The sequence below is a fragment of the Oenanthe melanoleuca genome, unplaced genomic scaffold (assembly GCF_029582105.1).
Source record: "Oenanthe melanoleuca isolate GR-GAL-2019-014 unplaced genomic scaffold, OMel1.0 S001, whole genome shotgun sequence".
Classification (NCBI taxonomy): Eukaryota; Metazoa; Chordata; class Aves; order Passeriformes; family Muscicapidae; genus Oenanthe; species Oenanthe melanoleuca.
In genome coordinates, this window is record NW_026612650.1 from 9,497,298 (window position 1) to 9,514,614 (window position 17,317).

General features: G+C 50.1%; 1 pseudogene; it reads right to left on the reverse strand.

Moving 5' to 3' along the window:
- The window catches only part of LOC130266042 (zinc finger protein 883-like), a 222,077-nt pseudogene that overhangs the window by 13,160 nt on the left and 191,600 nt on the right, over window positions 1–17,317 (reverse strand).

Below are 17,317 nucleotides of genomic sequence, written 5' to 3' on the forward strand. Positions count from 1 at the left end.
TTTATACCATTTAAAGTTGAGCCTGTTTGTCATCCTCTTATATCTTACAACAAAAAAAACTCAAATTCATAAAGTGAAATCACTACATCAAATCTCAGTGATTCCAGGATTTTGATTTCCTGTTGCCCAAGGGTGTCTTCCAGAGCCAAATGCTGGTGAACTGAGGCAAAGACCAAGATTTTGGAGACAGTGAGGTGGAAACCCCTCCAAAAAAGGTTCTTTCCTCCCTCCTAAGCACGAGGATCCTCAGTTCGCAAGGACACATGTTGCAGTGTGCTTCTTGTTAATGGTATGTTCTGTTATTGCCCAAGTTAATGGTTTAGTCCAAAATTACACCCTCCCCCCCACCGTGTCAATCTGTCCTGAATTACCTGTCAATCCTGCTTTGTGCCAACCCCCTGCTTGGAATTCCCCTTTGGAAATCCCCTAAAACTTGATGTCTCATTAGTCCACATGACCCAGTTTTCCCCCCTACCTCCCTCATTGGACAATGCCTTTGTGAATCCTACCCTTTTTCCCTCAGAATTTCTCCAATCCGCTAAGAATTTGTACCTTCCCCTTGAACCTCCCCCATATTTAAGTTGTTGCACCTTCGCCATTTTTGTCTTTTGCTCCACAGATTCCCCAGAGTAAGAAATCCTTTTTATTCTATGCAAAAGACCTTCCCCTCCTCCTTGCCTCCTTCAAACACAATCTGACAGCCAAAAGGCCATGGAGCCACTACTCGAGCCACATCTAAAGCCTCCTGTTCCAGGAGTGTGACCGGTTCTGGGCATGGGGCCGTAGTGGAAAAGTGAGTTCAGCTCTGGCCATTGTGACAGTCCCCAGCCTCTGGTCTCACTGGCTTGGGTTTCTGACTGGGTCTGAGGCAGGGGCTGCCATTCCTCACTTGTGGGGAGACAGAACCCCCAGAACCTGACCCAGCGTGCAGGCACTGCCTGACAGCGCTCCGTCCACTGGCACGGTCACGCTCTGAGTCTCAGCCACTCCGCCACTGCTGCTGCTGCTGCTGCTTCATTTGCTTTTAGGCACACCCTGAGCTCACTGTTAGGCCACGATGGCCTCTGGTTCTGCCCTCTTCCCGTCCCTCTGTGGGGATGGAGCATTGCTGTGCTTTCAGGAAGCTCTTTGTGAAGACTTCCAGCATTGCAAGCTCCTTTACCCTCCATGGATGCTTGCCAGGGAATCCCTCAAGTCTGGGCTCAGAGCATACTCAAGCTGGCTCTTCTAAAACCCAGGCTCCTTGTCCCCTTCAGCGTGCTCAGCACGACCTTTAACCCCACGGTGTTGTGCAAGGGGACCTGCAGGACAGGGGCCTTTGCAGCCTGAGCTGCCCTTGTTTCTCTCTGTCCGTGCACAGAGCACAGCGCGGAAGAGAACAGCAGCAGGGCCCTGTGTGTCCCAGGGCTCAAGTTTGGCACAGCTCAGGCTCCACAGAGACGTGGGTAAAGTGAACAAACCAAATTTTATGAAGGGAAGGCAAAGCGAAGGGGTGAGCTGGGAGGCAAAACAGGGGATGAGCAGGGCCTGAGGAATGGAGGGAGGGAGCTGCTAGCAGGGAGGGAGATGGCAGGAGCTCCTGGAGCTTGCCACAGGCTCAGCTGTGACCAGCAAGAGCTGTGCCTGGAGCTCCAGCTGGTCCCCTCTGCTCTGCAGCTGGTCCCATCTTCAATGGGAAGGTCACCAAAGGACACTGGTTCTTCTGATCCTGCAGAAGTTCGGCAGATCTTCTGTCGAATCCCAGCTTGATAACCTGGCTCATGGAGGAGGGGCTCTCGTCTTCCCTCAGGGCTTGAAGGGCTGGAAGGGAGAGGAACAGAGCCACAGTCAGAGGCTGGATTGCGGGAATCCAAGGAAACCTTCCTGCCAGGGCCATCCCACCCAGCTCCTGCCAGGGAGCAGGAGACCAGGGCACGGGCGGAAGGTGCTGGCCTGTGTTGGGTTGATGTGGCCAGAAATGTGTATTCTATCACCATCTGTTAAAGCCAGGTGGAGTAGTGATTACTTATCTCCATGGCACATACTATCTGCAAATGGGCCATCTTTAAGACCAGGTGGGGCAATCATCTTTAACTTTTCTACAACCCATCCTCCCTCCAGGAACATATCATCTGCTGATAAGCCATTAAGTCCCACTGCATGACTAATAAAGTTACATCATCCCATTGGGAAATACTCCAGTCAGGGGGAGGAGCCAAGTCTTTCCTACCTAGATAAAAAAACTGAAATTTTGGACAAAAAGAGACCATCTTTCCACTGAATTCCAGAGGAAAACCAGACCTTTTCCACATCATCCCTAAAGCTTCAAAAGAAAACTGCACTCTTCTACAGAACCACTGCTTCAACTGAACCACATATGGCACTGCAGGAAAACTGGAGCCACCATTTAATTAGCCTTCTACCAACACCCTGACTGACAGGATGTCAGATTGTATTCTGATTCTGACAAGGTTGGAATTGTTCTTTGTAATACTGTGTTTCTATTTTAATTTTCCTAGTAAAGAACTGTTACTCCGAATTCCTATATCTTTGCCTAAAAGCCCCTTAATTTCAAAATTATAATAATCATTTAGAAGAAGGGGAGGGTTACATTCTCCATTTCAAAAAAAAGCTTCTGCCTTTATTGGCAGACACCTGTCCTTCAAACCAAGTCATGGCCACAGATCCCCCCGTGTCCCTGAGAGCTCTCCGTGCTCCGCCCGCAGCCGCCCCTTGTCCGCACAGGGAGCACAGCCCTCTGCACCCTGGCCAGTGCTAGTAGCTCCGTGCCCTGCATCTGCACCTGCCCCCGGCGACCCCTGCTGCCACGGGGGCAACTGCCCTCACTCACCCTCGCTGAGGACCTGCAGCTCCTCCTTCTGCCCCATCAGGAGCGTTCCGGCGAGCCCTGGCAGCACAGAGCCCGTGCAGCCCCAGTGAAGGGAGCAGCCCCTGTGTGGGGCGCAGGCTGTGGCTGCCCTGGCTGCGGCGCTGGGCAGGGCCACAGCTGCCAGCCCTGCACGCTGAGCTCCAGGGCCAGGGGGCTTCTCCAGTCTGCAGCTGGGGCTTCCAGGCCAGCCTTACCAGGCACTCGGCGACCTTCATGCGCCGCTCCTTGATCAGCAGCTCCTCGAGATCCCTCCTCCTCAGGAAGCGTGCCGCACAAAGCAGGGTTTCGCCAGAGGCCTGGAGAGCAGCAGAGAGCCGGAGGTGGCACCAGAGGCTGGGGCACAGGATCTGCGTCTCTCTGCCAAGGCCAGGGCACGGCTGGAGCCCGCGAGGCAGCAGGGCAGGATGCAGCCGAGCCCCTGCCACAGATGCAGCAGCAAGGCACAAAACCTCACCTTCGCCACGCGCCCATGCTCGTTGTGCCAGCGCAAGAAGAGTGGGAGCAGGCTCTGGCTCACAGTTCTTGTGAGAGCCATTTTCCTCTCTTCCACTAACAGCTCCATCACCTTGCAGAACAGCTGGATGGAGAGCAGCTGCACATGGCTGTTGTCCTGGAGGAAAGGAGAAGACCTGAGCACGACCTGGTTGAGGCCCAGCGGGGCAAAAGCCCAAAACTGCCCAGGGCACAAAGTTTCCGGGCAGTGTCCAGTGGAGACAGTGGGATGGAGCTGGAGCAGAGCACGAAGCTCTTCCCACACTTGGGGCACTCACAGGACTTCCCTTAGTGGGTCCTCCATTGGTGTTTGGTCAAGGTTGAGCTCTGTGAGAAGCTCTTCCCACACTTAGGACACTCATAGGGCCTCTCACCCGTGTGGATGCGCCGGTGGACAGTGAGGGTGGAGTTCTACTTGAATCCCTTCCCTCAGTCGGGGCAGCGGAAGGGCCTCTCCTCTGTGTGAATCCGCTCATGTAGGAGGAGATTGGAGCTGGTCTGAAACCCTTTATCACACACAAGACACTCGTAGGACCTTTCCCCAGTGTGGATGCGCTGGTGGCTTCTCAGGTTGAAGCTGTCCCCAAAGCTCTTCCCACTTTCCAAACAGGTGTAGGGCCGTTCCCCTGTGTGGACCACCTGGTGCCACATTGGACAAGAGATGTCTGTGAATCCCTTCCCACATTGTCTGCATTCATAGGGACGTTCCCCAGTGTGGATCCTCTGGTGCCGGGTGAGCCTGGATCTGTAGCTGAAACCCTTCCCACATTCCAGGCACTTGTGGGACTTCTCCCCTCCATGAGGCTTCTCCACCAGCTCTGAGCTCTGCCTGGATCTCTGGTCGCCTTCCCGGCTCAGGGACGGTCTTTGCTCCTCACTGCTGGGTTTGCAGCCCGTCGTCATGAGGGATCTCTGGGGCTTTTCCTCCTCCTCCATTTGCCCACGCCTTGGGAATGACAAATCCTGGTTTGAGGAAAAAACACAAGAGAGCTCCATGGACTTGGATTTGCTCCTTGCCCAAGTTCATCTCAGAAAGTCATTGGGCACCTGTTATCTGTAAGATCCTCCCAAACACCAAGATTCAGACCCAAAATCCTCCTGGTCTTTGTTTGAAAGGCAGGCATCTACTAAGAAAGTTGGTGCCCCTCTTTGAAAAGGAGAACATAAACCCTCAACCACCAAATTATTATAATTTTGAATTTAAGGGGCTCTCAGGCCCCTTATGGGAATATGGGAATAACAGTTCTTTACTAGGAAATTAAAATAGAAATACAGTATTACAAAGAGCAAAGAACTAACCCAAAACACTCCCCAAGTCAGAATACAACCTGCCACTCCACCAGTGAGGGTGTTGGTAGCACTCCCGTTAAATTGTGGCTACAGTCCTCCTGGAGTGACAGATGTGGTTCTGTTGAAGCAGTGGTCCTGTAGAAGGATGCAGTTTTCCTCTGAGGCTCCAGAGGTGATGTGGAATGGTCTGGTTTTCCTTTGGAATCCAAGAGAAAAAGGCTGCCCTGATGTTCCAAATCTCAGTTTTTATCCAGGTAGGAAGTCTTGGCTCCTCCCCCTAGCTGGAGCATCTCCCAATGAGATGATGTAATTTTATCAGTCATGCAGTGGGACTGAAAGGCCCATTAACAGATGATATATCCCTGGAGGAAGGCTGGGTTGGGGAAAAGATAAATATTACTGCTCCACCTGGTTTTAACAGATGGCTCATCAGCAGATAATACCTCCCACAGAGATAAAGATAACTGCCCTACCTGGATTCAACAGATGCTGATAAAATGCATAGTTTTGGTCACATCCTGTATTGAAAGACAAGGTTTTATTCTGAATTTTATTATTCCTTTATGTTGTTAATAAAAGTTTCCTTTACATTCTTTAAGTTTTAAGCCTGCCTTGCTTTTGCTCCTAATCCTATCTCACAGCGGGAAATGAGTGTATGGAAATAGGCATATCCATATCACTACACCACCTTACTTCTGCTACTGACTCCATTTTAGAAACTTTTTTATATTTCTCCTGCCTCGACTCAATAGTGTTCCTTCTTCTCTTATTCCAAATCCTCTGTTTTCTTTCCCCAAAGGTATCACCGTAACCTGCTCCTTCCTGAGCATGCAGATTGGCCAGGAAAATCCAGAAAGAAAAAGTGGAGGCCAAGGCCATTGCAGAAGGGGTTTCCTGCAGCCGGACACACAGCTGCCATTGCCAGGAGCTGTCACTTCCCAGCCCACGGCTTTAAGGATGCTGTGGTGGTGCCACAGCAGAAGACCCGTGGTGCTGTGCTGGAACAGGTTCCTCTAGAAGAAAAGGTGTTTTTCCTATGTACAGGGAATTCTGTGGTACCAGCAGTGGAGGAGCAGGATGAGGGAGATGTGCAGCCTTGTGATATTTCTGCAAGAGCCTTCACTCCTGGCAGAGCCTCGGTGAGAGCTGCCAGAGTGCAGAGGGAGGCAGCCCTTTGGACAGGCGTCCCTGCTCCCTCAGAGCCACGGCTGTGAGACAAACAGACTCATCCCTGAGGATGCAGATGGGCAGGAAATGCCTGGAAGTAAAAAGGGGAGCCCAGCCGTGTTTAAGAAGCTGTTCCCAGAGGCAAGTGTCCGGGCTGGAAGTGTCCTGGAGCCACTTGTGTGCAGCCACTCAATATCCCATGCTCTGCCATCGAGGAGGTGACAAAGAGCCTGGAGGGAACATGTCCAGGACAGCCAAACAGACTGGACAGAGGGACATTCTGGGTGCTGGGAGCACCTGGATGTGGGACCAGCCAGCTCCTGCTGCCTTGTGGTGGTGCCTGAGCAGGTCTGTGATGATGCCAGGGACATCCTGCAGCGACATCTCCCCTGTCCATCTGGTCGTGCGCTTGGTCCCAAAGCTCACCCTGATCCTGAGCTCAATCTCACTCCATGGTGAGACACACTCACCCTCCTGGACTTAATCTCACCCCAGTGCCAGACTGGTGCAGCCCCAGAGCCAACCTCAAGGCTAGGCCTAAGGCAAATGGCACATTTAGCCTTCACCCCAACTCCAGCTCTAATCTAAAACCCAGCCCTAACTGCCAAGTCCACCTCAATTCCAGCCCCCTGCCAAATACTCAGCCCTAAACCAAATGCCACGTTTAGCCCTAAGCCCAAAGCCAGCCCCAATTGCAACTCTAAGCCCAGCCTCCATGGCAGTCTCAAGCCCTAGGTGCAGCTTTGAGTGCCAGCCCACACTCCAATGCCAGCTTTAGCTTGAACTCCCACACTCAGCCCCAATTCCTGCCCTAAGGCCAACACCATCCTTGGACCTAAGCCCAATGGCAGTCCCAGTCACACTCCCTAGCCCAAGCCTGGCTCTAAGCTCAAGGCCACTGTGATAAATATATTACAGTGTTGGCTTTAGCAATTGTTAGAATCAATACTATGTGTTTTATAAGGTTGACTTTTGTAAAAGAAGTTTTCCTGAAATTCAGAGATCTTTTAAAGTGAATGTTGTGTTGTAATACCAATGCTGAAGAGCTGTTTTAATGTTAACATTTAACCAATGACGAAATGGAAAGCTGTTGAATGTATTGAAAAGTAAGAAATGATCAGGACTGGGACAACTGCACATAGTTGAAAAAGGTGGGATGGGGGTGGAACTGTGTTAAGATGTTTGAATATGTCTCTAAAACACAGCCTCCTTTTTGTCCTCATTGTCCCATTTGCATCTGCCTCTCCCTTTGCCCTGGCTGAGGTACCTGGAATGTTCAGACTTCCCGATTCACCTACTGCATGTCCCCCTTAATGTGCACCCCTACTACGATATTAATCTTACTGCTTTCACTCCCTCCTCTTCTCATTTTCTCAAGAGTTGTATTTTTTTCTTGGACTGTAACACCATGATGTAAAAAGCTTTTGTTCATGTAACTAACTCAGAGAATGGTCGAAAAGATAATCAGGAAATTCTTCTCATTCTTGGGATTATGGGACACCAGACCCCCAGGGAAGGAAAAAATGTTGATTTAAAGGTTGGAGGGAAGGTTTTGAATAATGCATGAAGATCTCTGGATATGCAACAGGATGATGCATTTAAGGAAGTGTTTTCTGAGTTAGGGTGTGTTTTTGGCTGAAGAACAAGCACCCTACTGTTATAATCTTTTCCTTTATTGTTTGTCTCTCATTGTCTTTTATTAAACCTATACATATTTACCAGGAAAGTGAACCTCGTTTTTTAAAATCTGGATGTTACACAGGGCCTTGCCAAAAATTTTTAACCCAGTTGCCAGAGTGGCCTCATTGTCTGCAGAATTGTGCAGCCACAGCTTTGATGGGTCCTGGCACCAAGTTAAAGCTTTGATAACCAAAAGAGCCTCTACATGGATGAGTAGCACTCAGTTATTACAGAATGAAACTTGTTCAGTGGCACAGGAGGATTTAGAATTGAGGACAGGGGAAGGGATTAACCCAGCCTCCTGTTTGAACAGCCTGCACAGGGGCTGGGAACAAACCCATGGCTGCATTCAAGTGACAGAGCTCTGGAGCTAGATCGGGAGAGATTGATGAGACATTCCCTGGCCTGAGGGAAAAAATGTGTTCATGGATGGGGCTGCAAGGGCAGGAGAACGGAAAACAGTTCCAAGACACGCTCTGATTAAGGAAAGGGAATTACACCAAGACTTACACTCTGCCTAAGGAGTGCAGAGAAGCACCACTGGTGGCCAAGTGCTGTGGCCCATCCCAAGTGTCCCTGAGCACAGAAACAGCCCCAGCACAGCTCAGCACGGGGGGACCCCTCACCCTGGGCTCAGGGGCTCTCAAGCCCCGCAGATTTGCACTTCCCGGCTGCAGCACCAGCATGGGAGGCCCCACTGAGCCTGCACTGAAGGCAACGCAGCAGCAGCCAGGGCTCCACAGCGGGGGAAGCCCCTGGGCCTGCCCACACATCCTCTGCTCAAATCCTCTGCCTGGGCACCCTCCTTTGGCATCTCCAGCCACTGGGGCCAATCCTTGCTGCCACTGCTGCAGCTTCGCTGCTTTCTGTGCCTGCACTGCCACAGCTGCTGGGGAACACAATGGCACAATTCCACTCTGGCTCTCAATTACACACTGGGCTGCCTGGGATTCGATTGTTGGAAAATATACAAAATGTAAATTTAAAAAAAAATCTTAATTCTGGACTCGGGCTTGGTTTGCCTTTGCATTGGGGAAAGGAATTTTAAAGGGTTTTTTAAGGAATGTTTCACGGTTCATCAGAGATGAGTTTAACATCTCAACAGACTGGGAATAGCCCAAAAGACACCCACAAACATAACGACCATTAACAAAACATCAATGGCCATTAGTAAACATCAAGGAACACACACCTCAGACACAGCCCCGGGCAGTGCTGGAGACACCTGGTCTGGAAAAGGCTGAGAAGGAAATCCAGGAGTAGGACCAAATTAACATCAGAAGGACAGAATCAGAGGCAAAGAAATCCGGGTCCAATCGTAAACTAGATACCAAGAACTACACAACTTGGAAGGAATGACTATCAAACCAGTGTATTTCAATGGGTTCAGACTGTATGAAATTTCGGAAAAATCCAGTAGATCTCATGTGTCACGGAATGATTTTCTCTGCACACCCGGGCTATTTGTGGCAGAAATTATTTCTGTTGCACATCTTCGCAAGTATCATCAAAGAATACCTTGACTCTCTAACACTAAAGATGTCAAGTAAAAAGCAGATTGTGGGGGGGGCCATATGTGAGTCATGCAATGGCTGCTCCGGAAATGAAGCATCGGTTCCGGCAGCCAGGAGAGGAGCTTTAGAAATGCAAATTAACATTGTGGGGGCAAAGTACCCATTTATCATTGGAATTAGGTTACAAGGACAGGCAGTGAGGTCACTGAGAATGTCAGGAAAAATTAATCCACAAACACCAGAAGTTTATGTCCAAAAACGAGACAAAGGAGTCCTTCTTTGCGTTATTCGAATAAAGGGACAGGCCATGGGCCATTCCTCTGAGATCTCTCAGATTTTTGGAGGACCAAGCCACCTTTTTACCCTATTTTCCCAGCTGTATTTCCCTAATCTCCTTTTCCATTCACTGAGGTACTTGAGAGGCACAGACTTCCCGGAATGCCTCACACTTGCGGTTCCCCTCTAATGTATAACCCTCCCTTTTAATTCTTAATTCTTATACAAGTCATAGTTTTTCCCCATTACTTTTTTCATTTTTCAATATCCTGTTTCACTTATCAGCAAACCTACACTTTGTTTGTAAAGGCAATTATCTTTTTCCATTCATCAATTAATGGAATCCATCCCACTGTTTCTTTAGTCTCTGGATGCTGGTCATATCTACCAGCAGATCCACAGCTCGTTTGTAAAGACAAATCCAACATTCCTTTCAAGAACAACTCCAAAACCAAAGAGGACCCAGGAAAAGAGATTGAGTAAATAGAAATTAATATATTGTAAACACAATTCTTGAGAAAATGAGAAGAGGAGGGAGTGAAAGCAGTAAGATTAATAGCGTAGTAGGGATGCACATTAAGGGGGACATGCAGTAGGTGGATCGGGAAGTCTGAACATTCCAGGTACCTCAGCCAGGGCAAAGGGAGAGGCAGATGCAAATGGGACAATGAGGACAAAAAGGAGGCTGTGTTTTAGAGACATATTCAAACATCTTAACACAGTTCCACCCCCATCCCACCTTTTTCAACTATGTGCAGTTGTCCCAGTTCTGATCATTTCTTACTTTGTTAAAACTTCTTTTACAAAATTCAACCTTGTAAAACACATAGTATTGATTGTAAAAATTGCTAAAGCCAACACTGTTTTTATCACATATTTATCACAGTGGCCTTGAGCTTAGAGCCAGGCTTGGGCTAGGGAGTGTGACTGGGGCTGCCGTTGGGCTTAGGTCCAAGAATGGTGTTGGCCTTAGGGCAGGAATTGGGGCTGAGTTTGGGAGTTCAAGCTAAAGCTGGCATTGGAGTGTGGGCTGGCACTCAAAGCTGCACTTAGGGCTTGAGACTGCCATGGAGGCTGGGCTTAGAATTGCAATTGGGGCTGGCTTTGGGCTTAGGGCTAAACGTGGCATTTGGTTTAGGGCTGAGTATTTGGCAAGAGGCTGGAATTGGGGCTGGGCTTTACAGTTAGGGCTGGTGTTGGAGGTTGAGTGTTTTTCTATTACTGTATCAATTCAAAGAATTTTTCCCACTATCATGCCAATGGAGCTGGCCAGGTTACACCCAGGACCTTTAACGACTTTAGACAAAAGTAGTAGGTGGGATCGGCTTCAGGAGGGGCACTCCGGAGGGGACTCGTGTTCCCAGGAGCTCGAAGGAGGATCCCCCATCTGCAGCCACACGGTCGAACGCAGGAGAGCCAGACCCTCTGCCATCACCTGCCCTGCATCTGCCCCACTGCAGCCTCCTGCCTCTGCAGACACAGCGAATCACCCGGACACATACGGTGAGCGAGGAGCTGCCCTCTCCAGCCCGCTCCCCCCTGAGACCGGCACAACCGCTGCCGCCCCCTCCCACCTCCGCTCCCGCCGAGAGAGAGTGTGCCCACAGCTAAAGAAAGGACTGGGACAGAGTTATCTGTTCTGTTTTGCTGGTAATTTTAACACTGCTGTTATTTGTTAACAATGCTGTTATCTGTTCTGTTTTGTTGGTAATTTTAACATTGCTGTTGTTTCTGCTTGTACGGTTAGATATATTAGTAAAAGAACTGTTATTCCTACCCCCTTATCTCTGCCTCAATCTCTGATTCAAATATTTTTAATACTTGGGGGAGTGGAATTAAGGTCTCTATTTCAAGGGAAAACTTCTGCCTTTATTGGCAGAAACCTGTCCTTCAAATAAGGACAGATTTTGGCGACCCAGACGTGGAACAGAGTTAAGACAGGAGGAACAGCTCTCTTGAGGGGCAACATGTTGTCCGGTTTAATCTGGTTTGGGCTCCATGTGGCCACAGATATCTCTCTCCCATTTGCAAGCCCTTATTTGAATATGGGCCCCCTCACCAAAGTTACTGTAGCTATTATCCGATTAGTTTGGTGGATTGATTATGTCAGGAATTAATGTTTTTTTAATTATCTGTGGGAAGTGGCCACATGGATCCAGAGCTATCGTACTCTAACTGCGTGTTTCTGGGGTTATTTCAATAACGGTACTTACTGTGAGGTAATGAATGCAATGGAAAATTTCTCCTAACCCATCACCCTGTTATTTGTGGCTACCCCACCAGTATTTAAGGATTTCAGATCTGTTTTAATTGCTAGTGTTATTTTACAGTGGCTGGCGTTGTTGATAGGCCTGTTCTACTTAGCATTCAGAAAGAAGGGAATATTGGCCTGGATAACAACCCTGATACATACCCCAGGAAATAGAGCTGCTGCCCCAGAACATGACCCTGCTCAAGGGACTAGGGATGTTGCCCCAGAGCCTGATGCTGCCTCACAGCCCACTGCAGAAATGAACCACCCAGAATGGGTGGGGGCTCTAGTGAAGGATATTGGCCAGATGTTGAAGGAGCAAAGCCAGATGTTGAAGGAGCACTTTTCTCCAGCTGGCGAGAAACCCTCCCCTTGCCCTAAAGAGGGAGAGTCGGATGGTGCTGCAGTGGAACCCAGAGATGTTGTATCTGTCCAGGTTCCAGCTGGATCACAGGAGCAGCCACAGCCAGCAGCGGTTGCCCCTGTGGAAACTAGAAAATCTAAGATTAAAACGAGACACCTAGATAATGGGGATCAGCCAGGAGGGTCCTCACAACCAGCAAGGGAGCCAGAGATTGAGATTGCCACTGAGTCCCTCTCATACGACAGTCTCCATAACCTGCGTAAAGACATTGCACGGCGAGGCCGTGAGCCTTTTACAACTTGGTTACTCCAGGTCTGGGACCTTATGGGAACAGGTGTGCAACTGGATGGAACTGAGGCCAGGAATTTGGGATCCTTGGCCCAGGACTCAGGTGTGGGCCAGATATTCGTAAGGGAGCAAGGCCTCCTTTCCCTCTGGGACCGGCTTTTACTGAGTGTGAGAGAGAGGTTTGTCCACAGAGAGAGAATGCACGAGCACCACCCAGAGAGGGTACACCCCATGAGCTGACCTGTGGTTCTTCCTGCAAGACCATGGGGAAGACATGGAAAAAGGGATGGGAAACCCACTTCTGTCCTGGCAGCACGGGTGCATCAGCTCAGGGAGGGAAATGCTAACCGAGAGAACTGCGCTAAAATGAAGGTAGCCTCAACCTCCCATAACCAAGGTGCAGGGTATTACAGAAGGGAGGATGATGTGTCAGATCCCCTGGAAGGAACCTCCACTATGTATGCCCAGGAAAGAAATAATAACCAGGGCTAGAGGGGCCCTGCCTCTAGCCAGGGAGAGGCATGGGATGACAGAGAGTATTGGATAGTGTGGGTGTGATGGCCTGGCACATCAAAGCCACAGGAACATAGAGTGCTAGTTGATACTGGCTCACAATGCACCCTGATACCATCAGAACATGTGGGGAAAGAACCTGTTTCCATTGTTGGGGTGACAAGAGGATCACAGGAATTCACTTTGCTGGAAGCTGAGATTAGCCTGACAGGGAAGGGATGGCAGAAACATCCTATTGTAACTGGCCCAGGGGCACCACGTATTCTAGGCATAGACTTCCTCAGGAATGGCTACTACAAAGACCCAAAGGGGTTCAGGTGGGCTTTTGGAATAGGTGCTGTAGCAACACAGAGCATTAAGCAGTTGAACACCTTGCCTGGACTATCAGAAAACCCATCTGCAGTGGGGCTGCTGAAAGTGACAGAGCAACAGGTACCAATTGCCACCATGACGCTGCACTGCCGGCAGTACCGGACAAATTGAGATGCTGTGATCCCCATCCACAAGATGATCCGTGAGCTGGAGATCCAAGGGGTGGTCAGCAAAACCCACTCACCCTTCAACAGCCCCATCTGGCCTGTGTACAAGTCTGATGGAGAATGGAGACTGACTGTGGACTATCGTGCATTGAATGTAGTGACTCCACTGCTGAGCGATGCTGTGCCAGATATGCTGGAACTCCAGTATGAGCTGGAGTCCAAGGCAGCAAGGTGGTATGCCACCATTGACATTGCCAATGTGTTTTTCTCCATTCCTCTGGCAGCAGAGTGCAGGCCTCAGTGTGCTTTCACCTGGAGAGGTGTGCATTACACCTGGAACCGACTGCCCCAGGGGTGGAAACACAGCCCCACCATCTGCCACAGACTGATCCAGGCTGCACTGGAAAAGGGTGAGGCTCCAGAACATTTGCAGTACATCGATGACATCATTGTGTGGGGGAACACGGCACTGGAGGTATTTGAGAAGGGAGAGAAGATCATCCAGATTTTGCTGGGAGCCGGTTTTGCCATTAAAAAGAGCAAAGTCAAAGGACCTGCCCGAGAGATCCAGTTCCTGGGAGTGAAGTGGCAAGATGGATGGCACCAGGTCCCCACTGAGGGCATCAATAAGATCACTGCAATGTCTCCACCAACAAGCAAGAAGGAAACACAGGCTTTCCTAGGTGCCATAGGCTTTTGGAGAATGCACATCCCTGAGTACAGCCAGATTGTGAGCCCTCTCTACCTGGTCACCCGCAAGAAGAACGATTTCCACTGGGGCCCTGAACAGCAGCAAGCCTTCGCCCAGATCAAACAGGAGATCGCTCATGCAGTAGCACTTGGCCCAGACAGGATGGGACCAGAGGTAAAGAATGTGCTCTACTCTGCAGCCGGGAACCATGGTCTGTCCTGGAGCCTGTGGCAGAAGGTGCCTGGTGAGACCCGAGGCTGACCCCTGGGATTCTGGAGCAGAAGTTACAAAGGGTCTGAAGCCAATTACACTCCCACAGAGAAGGAAATCCTGGCTGCCTATGAAGGAGTTGAAGCTGCCTCAGAGGTGATTGGCACAGAAGCACAGCTTCTCCTGGCACCCCGACTGCCAGTGCTGGGGTGGATGTTCAAAGGAAAGGTTCCCTCTACCCACCACGCCACCGACGCCACATGGAGCAAGTGGATTGCCCTCATCACGCAGCGCGCCCATATTGGCAACCCGAATCGCCCTGGGATTTTGGAGATAATTACAAACTGGCCAGAAGGGGAAGATTTTGGTCTCGCTGACGAAGAGGAGCAGAAGCAAGTGACCTGGGCTGAAGAAGCCCCACCATACAACCAACTGCCAGCAGATGAAAAATGCTACGCCCTTTTCACCGACGGTTCCTGTCGCATTGTGGGGATGAAACGGAAGTGGAAAGCAGCCGTATCGAGCCCCACACGACAGGTTGCACAAGCTACCAAAGGAGAAGGTGGATCAAGTCAACTTGCTGAGCTCAAAGCTGTTCAGCTGGCCTTGGACATTGCTGAGAGAGAGAAATGGCCAAAGCTCTACCTTTACACTGACTCCTGGATGGTAGCCAATGCTCTGTCGGGGTGGCTGGAGAGGTGGAAAAAGGTTGACTGGCAACGTAGAGGAAAACCAATCTGGGCTGCTGATGAGTGGAAAGACATTGCCACTCGGGTAGAGAAGCTACCCGTGAATGTCCGTTATGTGGATGCTCATGTTCCCAAGAGTCGGGCTAATGAAGAACACCAGCATAACGAGCAGGTTATCAGGCTGCACAGATAGAAGTCTCAAAGATAGACTTAGATTGGGAACACAAGGGAGAATTGTTCCTAGCTCAATGGGCCCATGATGCCACAGGTCATCAGGGCAGAGATGCCACCTACAAGTGGGCACGAGACCAAGGGGTGGATCTAACCATGGACAGCATCTCCCAGGTTATCCATGACTGTGACACGTGCGCTGCCATCAAGCAAGCCAAGCAGGTGAAACCCCTCTGGTATGGGGGCCGATGGTCCAAGTATAAGTACGGAGAGGCCTGGCAGATTGACTACATCACACTGCCTCAGACCCGCCAAGGCAAGTGCTACGTGCTGACCATGGTGGAAGCCACCACCGGGTGGTTGGAGACCTACCCTGTGCCTCACACCACTGCTCGGAACACCATCCTGGGCCTGGAAAAACAAGTCCTCTGGAGGCATGGTACCCCTGAGAGAATTGAATCAGACAACGGGACTCATTTCAAAAATAGCCTTATAAGCACCTGGGCTAGAGAACATGGCATTGAGTGGGTGTGTCATATTCCCTACCATGCACCAGCAGCTGGGAAAGTCGAACGGTGCAATGGCCTGCTTAAAACCACCTTAAAGGCTCTTGGTGGGGGGACTTTCAAAAACTGGTAGATCAATCTACCAAAGGCCACATAGTTAGTGAATACCCGAGGTTCCACTAACCGGGCAGGCCCTGCTCAATCTGAGCCCTTGGGAACACCAGATGGAGATAAGGTCCCAGTGGTACACCTGAGAGGCATATCAGGAAAACCTGTTTGGGTGAACTCTCCCTCCAGCAAAGACAATCCTGTTCGTAGGGTGGTTTTCGCTCAAGGACCAGGTTGCACTTGGTGGGTGATGCAAAAGGATGGAAAGACCCGATGCATACCCCAAGGAGACCTTGTTCTAGGGTAAGCTATCTATGATACTGTGCCTGTAACTGCATGTATGTATATGATATAAAAGTTTTAATTTGCTGTAGCATGTTGGCATGGGAAAAATTCGGGGTGGATAATGTTGGGGGTTGAGTGTTTTCCTATTACTGTGTCAATTTAAAGAATTTTTCCCATTGTCATGCCAATGGAGCTGCCGGTTACACCACGGATCTTTGATGACTCTGGACAAAAGGGGTAGGTAGGATCGTCTTGGAGAGGGGCGCCCGTGCTTCCAAAGGGGACGTGTGTTTCCGGCGAGCTGGGAGGAGGATCTCCTCCCTGGTCTTGGAGCCACGCAGCCGAAGACAGGAGAGCCAGACCCTCTGCCATCACCTGCTCTGCATCTGCCCTGCTCCAGCCTCCAGTCTCTGCGGATACAGCGAATCACCCAGACACATACGGTGAGCGAGGAGCTGCCCGCTCCAGCCTGCTCCCCCCTGAGACTGGCGCGGCTGCAGCCGCCCCTTCCCGCCTCTGCTCCCGCCGAGAGACAGCGTGCTTACAGGTAAAGAAAGGACTGGAACTGAGTAATCTGTTCTGTTTTGTTAGTAATTTTAACAACTGCTGTTGTTTCTGCTGGTACAGTTAGATATATTAGTAAAAGAGCTGTTATTCCTACCCCCTTATCTCTGCCTCAGAGTCCTTGATTCAAGCGTTTATAATATTTGGGGGGGAGTGGAATTCGGGTCTCTGTTTCAAAGGAAAACTTCTGCCTTTCTTGGTAGACACCTGTCCTTCAAACCAGGACATCCCCTTTCTTCCCTGCCTGGGTTAGGGGATCAAAAACTGCCTGGGAGGTTCTCTCCTCAACTACACCAAGCAGCTTAACAGCACATACACAACAAAAACACAAGTCCCATCTTTTGCACAGTTGAGATCCTCTACAAAAAATTCTCTGATAACTGAAATGGAGTTGATTCTCCACCTGGGTCTGTGTGCAGATTGCTGGAAGAACCCAATACCACCTCCCTTGCTTTCCAACACTGTTCAGTCTTTATGGTACTGACAGGCTGGGTGCGGCTGAAATGGCACAGGTCTTCCCCTGGTACAAAGTGCACAGAAAACCCCCAACTCCTCCAGTATCAGGGAATCCTGTCCGTGAGGCCAATTAAATGTCAGGGTCCACACCACATGCGGAGTCCTGATAGGTTCTTTTAGGGATCTCAAAGTGCAAAAGACACAGCAGGGGACAAAATCAGTTTATTTTGCAAAAAATGCACCTTTATTTAGTGCCAACAAAATGCTATAGAGGGACAGAGAGAGAGAGAGGGAGAGAGAGAAAAGGGGTTGGGATTATAGCTACCAAGACGGGCAGATGATCCTCGTGGAACCAGCCAATAGATGTCTGTTGCCGTCCGGGGAGATCTCGGGGTCTTTAGTTTGAGGGTGTCTTTTATAGTCTTTTCCAAGGCATCGGGCGACTGGCCAAAAG